This window comes from Gossypium arboreum, chromosome 3, assembly GCF_025698485.1.
Source record: "Gossypium arboreum isolate Shixiya-1 chromosome 3, ASM2569848v2, whole genome shotgun sequence".
Taxonomy (NCBI): Eukaryota; Viridiplantae; Streptophyta; class Magnoliopsida; order Malvales; family Malvaceae; genus Gossypium; species Gossypium arboreum.
Window position 1 is genome coordinate 22,800,685 of NC_069072.1, and position 5,552 is coordinate 22,806,236.

Genomic DNA, 5,552 nt, shown 5'->3' on the forward strand with positions numbered 1-5,552 from the left:
ATATTGTTGTAATTAATAGATGAAGAGTCAGAATTTAATTACAAATTATTTGACCCCTAATTTTATATGTCCAATTGGTTCCTCCATTAGCCTAGTACAACCTTGATGGTTTGCATTTGAATCGATGAGATGAATATAAGAAAACAAAGAATTAGATAAATGCATCGCATGTATTACTATCTACATTCATTCTCGCTATAAGCAAGGGATGACTTAGAGGTTAAATTAATTTATTCAAATAATTAAATAATTCTAGTTAGGAGTGAAAATAATTATGTTTTGATCACTCAATCATAAAAAGTTACATTACATCACTAACATTATCAGGTCACTAAATTTTTGTCACTATCCATTAACTATCGTTAAGGAAGTAATGGCAAGCTAATGTGGCACATTAAGTTGGCCACCAATTTGTCACATACATTACACATATTTTTAATCTATTTTCCACATAGATTGCTGATAAATCTTAATTTATACATATTTTTATCCCATGCTTAGCACATTTATGGATGGTTTCTCCTTAGATTTGGTGAATTCGATGATCCTAATCCTTTAATTTCATGTTTTATACTTAAGTGAGCATTGGAGAGTAAAAAGAGCGAGAAACGGGCCAGAAATAGAGAAAATAGACCCACGTGGGAAATTAACACGGCCTGGACTTTCTCACACGGGCGTGTCACACGACCGTGTACCTTTGGCAAAATTGAAGCATGACTTACACGAGTATACTACACGTCCGTGCCTGTTCAACATCCTTGACCACGGGCTGGAGTAATCGCACACGAGCATGAGTATAACCCTATTTGGAAAAGGCCAATTTTCAGGGCTCTTAGACATTCTAAAGCCTATTTAAACACCTGAGGAGGCACTTAGAAGGGGGACGCAAAGTAGGAAGCAAGGAATTGGTCAAGGAAAGCCGATTGATCCATCTCAGAAGCCGGATTCTTCATCAAGACTAAAGATCTCCCTTCAAGTTCCTTTAGGAGTTTTGGGTTTTCTTATGTTTTGTTATCTTTATGCTTTTGAGATGTTATCTTTCATAAGTATGAACTAAACCCCCTAAATACCTAAGGGGAATGAAACCTAAGACGGATCTTGTTATTATTATCTTAATTGTATGATAAATATTTGACTTGTTCTTAATTATGTGTTCTTAATTCTTGTTTTGATATTCCAAGATATTGATTCAAGTTAAGCTCTTATTCAGAGAAGGAATAGACCCTGTCTAAGAGTAAATTTGTCATAATTAAGCGGAGTTGATTGCACGCCTAAAGTTAGGGTGATAAGATTTTGCCGGATTAGGGTGAAACCTAATAAGGGAATCCATAGATCGAGTTAATGCAATTCTAGGGTGTTAATTAGAAAGAGATTTCAATTATTCAACCTTGGGTTAGACGTTATTAGTCTCGAAAGAGATAATAATATAACTTAGAGATTTCTACGGATCAAGTCAAATGAATAAATCGTTTGATTTAGAGTCAAATAACAAGTGAAGTCTATGTGGATTTTTCCTTAAGTATTGTCTTAATCAGTTGAATTTTCCCAAAAGTATTTTCCCAAATTTTCTTTCTGTGCATTCTTAGTTAGTAATTAGTTTAGATAACCAAACCTCTTAATTTTTAAGCTAGATAATAAAAAGGAAGTAAATACTAGTACTCGTAGTTCCTTTGGGTTCGACAATCCGGTCTTGTTGAACTATACTACTGTTCGATAGGTACACTGGCCTTAATCGTGATAATAAGTTAGTCTCAAGAACGATTCTTTCATAAATCTTTAAAACTATCACAAATATCACGTATCAGGTTTTTGGTGCCGTTGCTGAGGAACTAGGATATTAGGAACACTCGATTTTTATTACTTTAGTCATTTTACTTTTATTGCAATTTAAATTTTTATTTTATTTTCTAATTCTTCATTTATTTTCTTCTGATAGGTTTGTCTAGTTTATGACCAGAAGAAACCCGTCAGGACCATTACTGTTTGATAATGTGATCGATCGCACAGTTCGTAGAAACCGAAAAGAAATAAGGTGAAGCTGACGATACACAGAAGAGCAAGAGGACGATACTTCAACCACAATCGAGGAGATGGCTGAAATCTAAGAAAATTCGCTACCTCCTGTGATTGCTGTTAATCAGAATCCTGCTCCGCGCACTATGTATAATTATGCTAAACCTTCTTTAGCAGGAACTGAATCGAGCATAGTTAGACCCATTGTAGTTGCAAATACTTTTGAACTGAAACCTAACACAATTCAAATGATACAACAATTTGTTCAGTTTGATGGTTTGCAATACGAAGATCCCAATGCTCACTTGGCAAACTTTTTGGAACTATGTGATACATTTAAAATTAATGGCATTTCTGATGACACTATTCGCCTTCGGTTATTCCTTTTTCATTGAGAAACAAAGCTAAATAGTGGTTGAATTCGTTACCACGGGGGTCAATCACTACTTGGGAACAAATGACCGAAAAGTTTTTATTAAAATATTTCCCACCGGCTAAAACGACTAAATTACGTAATGATATCTCTTTTTTTGTGTAGATGGATTTAGAAACACTTTACGATGCATGGGAGAGATACAATGACCTTTTGCAAAGATGCCCTCACCATGGGTTACCACTCTGGCTACAGGTCCAAACGTTTCACAAAGGCCTGAACCCTTCGACTCGGTAGATGGTTGACGCAGCTGCTGGCGGAACCATTAATAATAAGACACCTGAAAATGCCTATGAATTTATAGAGCAGATGTCACTGAATAACTATCAATGGAAAGTCATGAGGACAAAGCCAACGAAAACAGCCAGCGTTCATAACGTCGATTCGGTCACCATGCTCTCTAATCAAGTAGAACTCTTGAATAAGAAAATTGATGGTTTTCTTAGTTCTTCATAGGTTCACCCAGTAATGTAGTCCGAAGCAAGTAGAGGTGGATCAAACAGTTTAAAATACCCACATTATGGCCACAACATGGAGAACGAGCAGTTAAATTACATGGGTAAGAATCCTCGATCTCAAAACAATCCTTATAGTAATACTTACAATGCAGGGAAATCAGAGACCACCCAAAATTTTCATAGAGAGGCCAAGGAAATCAGAGACCACCACCCCCTCCAAGCTTTCAGCAACCACCGTACTAGTAGGAGAAAAAATTGAACCCTGAGGAGATGCTAACCGAATTCATCTCGGTGTCAGAAAATCATTTTTAGAATACCGAGACGACACTCAAAAATCAACAAGCATCAATCCAGGAATTTGAAACTCAGATTGGACAGCTCGCCAAGTTGATTTCCGAACCACCACAAGGTAGCCTGCCAAGTAACACTAAACCCAACCCAAAAGAGCATGTGAAAGAAATTACACTAAGGAGTGGAAAAGTGTTAGCTAAATCTGAAAAGAAGCCACCACAAGAAGCTGACAGAAAAGGAGGTCGAACCTGAAAACAATGACAACTTAATGCCAAAAGAATATAAACCACCAATCCCATACCCAACAAAATTGAAGAAAGACCGCATGGATGCATAATTCGGTAAATTTCTTAAACTTTTTAAACAACTGCATATTATCTTACCTTTTGTTGAAGCTATATCACAGATGCCTACATATGAAAAATTCTTAAAATGAGCTTCTAACAAACAAAAGGAAGTTTGAAGACTTATCTACAGTGGAGATTAATGAAGAGTGCTCAGCTATACTTCAAAATAAACTGCCAACCAAACTGAAAGACCCAAGAAGTTTTACTATTCCCTATTTAATTGGTAGTTTGAATGTTGATAAAGCACTAGTGATTTAGGCGCCAGAATTAATTTAATGCCATATAAAATGTTTAAACAACTTGGTCTTAGGGAACCTAAACCCACTAGGATGAGTATTCAATTAGCTGATAGATTTGTTAAATATCCTAGGGGAATTATAGAGGACGTACTAGTAAAAGTAGATAAATTTATATTCCCTGTTGACTTCGTTGTGCATGACATGGATAAAGATGTTGAAGTGTGACAGCCTTAAAATGACCCTAGTCGGAATGTGGTTTCAGGACCACAAAACCGAGGCATAAAAAATTATTTAAAATTTATTTTGATGCCTATAATATGTGTTAACTCATGTGTGACATTTTTGATGTTTTGATTTAGAGTTATAAATGTGAATTTCACTAGAAAGGACCTAGTAGTAAACTTTGAAAGTATGATGGGGAAATGTGTGATGACTAGTTGATCATGCATGCAAAAAATGAGGGGTTTGCATGTCAAATTTCCCATATATCATAAGTAGTGGCCGGCCATGATGGGCTTATATGCACATAATATGTATTAATTATTAGTTAGTAGCTTATATTTTATAACATAAGTAAATAAAATAAGGAAAAGAGAAAAGAAACAAAGGAGTCTTTCTCATTTTTTCTTCTTGGCCGATTCTAAGAGAGGGAGAGGAGGAGCCATTCGGCCATGGTAGGCCTTCATTAAGGTAAGAAACTTAAGCTAGTCCTTTAAAATCTTAGCATCGTTTTAAGCTAGATTCTAAGTCCCTTACTTAACCATGCCGAAATCTTTGAAATGGATGGTGATATGAACATTCGGCCATGGTAGAGGTTAAAGAAAAATGGTGGTAATGTTATATATTTTGATAAGTATGTTAAATGGTTTGAGATTTGAACTAGTCATCAAATCCTCTAGGTAGCCCATGCTAAGAATTTTGATTTTGGGATGACTAGAACTTTCGCCATGGTAGCTATTGAGGATTTAGGTTTGTGTTTCATGTTAAATTGGATGAATCTTGGTGTAAGGGTGTTTGAACTAAACTAATGATCAAATAGGTGCATAGATACAAAATGGAAAGAATCGGCCTAAGTGTTTTAGTCATTGACATATATATATGTTGCTTCGAATCTGTGCTTAAGGAATTGGTTAAGTACATTGTTGTTAAATGCTTGTTGCTAAGGAATTTTGAATGGGTTATAAATTGTGTTTAATGTTCGAGGAACATTGGTTTGGACACCTAGTGCCGAATGTGTTCAAACATAACTTACCAAGTGCATAAATATGATAATGCTATGATGGTAGACTTAATTGGAATTCGGCATTGTAAGTGATGCCTTGGGCTCTTATGATGGTTAGGGACAAAATGTGTGTTGTGAGGAATGAAATGATGTCTATGAATTCGAAAATGCAAGGTATTAAGCTAGTCCTATTATTCGATGGTGCATGAGTAGAGCACATGTATAATGCTTGAATAACTAGTCAATAAAGCTATTCGCGCCTAATTGTATAATATAAATGTATTTAATCGGATTGTTAAATTGATAAATTATTAAATAAGCTCTATTTGTTTGAATTAAGCTCAAGAGCTTAGAGGACCAAAGTTGGATAAGGGGAAGGAAAACGTGAGCGAATAGCCGTTTAAATCGTTCGACAACATCCGAGGTAAGTCTTGAGTAATGACCCTACTTGATTTATATTGAAATGATTTGTCATATTATGGCGGATAGCCGAATGTGCATAGAGCCTATGTTATAAAGCCAATTGAAATCATGCTCTTTGTGTGTGGC

The 5,552-nt window shown here is 35.6% G+C and overlaps 1 non-coding gene across 1 annotated transcript; it reads right to left on the reverse strand.

The window, feature by feature from the left end:
* Positions 1-2,518: 2,518 nt before the first annotated feature.
* Positions 2,519-2,625, reverse strand: LOC128291316 (small nucleolar RNA R71). The gene has a single exon (XR_008281092.1). It is a non-coding gene; the product is annotated as a small nucleolar RNA R71 (small nucleolar RNA).
* Between the last annotated feature and the right edge of the window lie 2,927 nt (positions 2,626-5,552).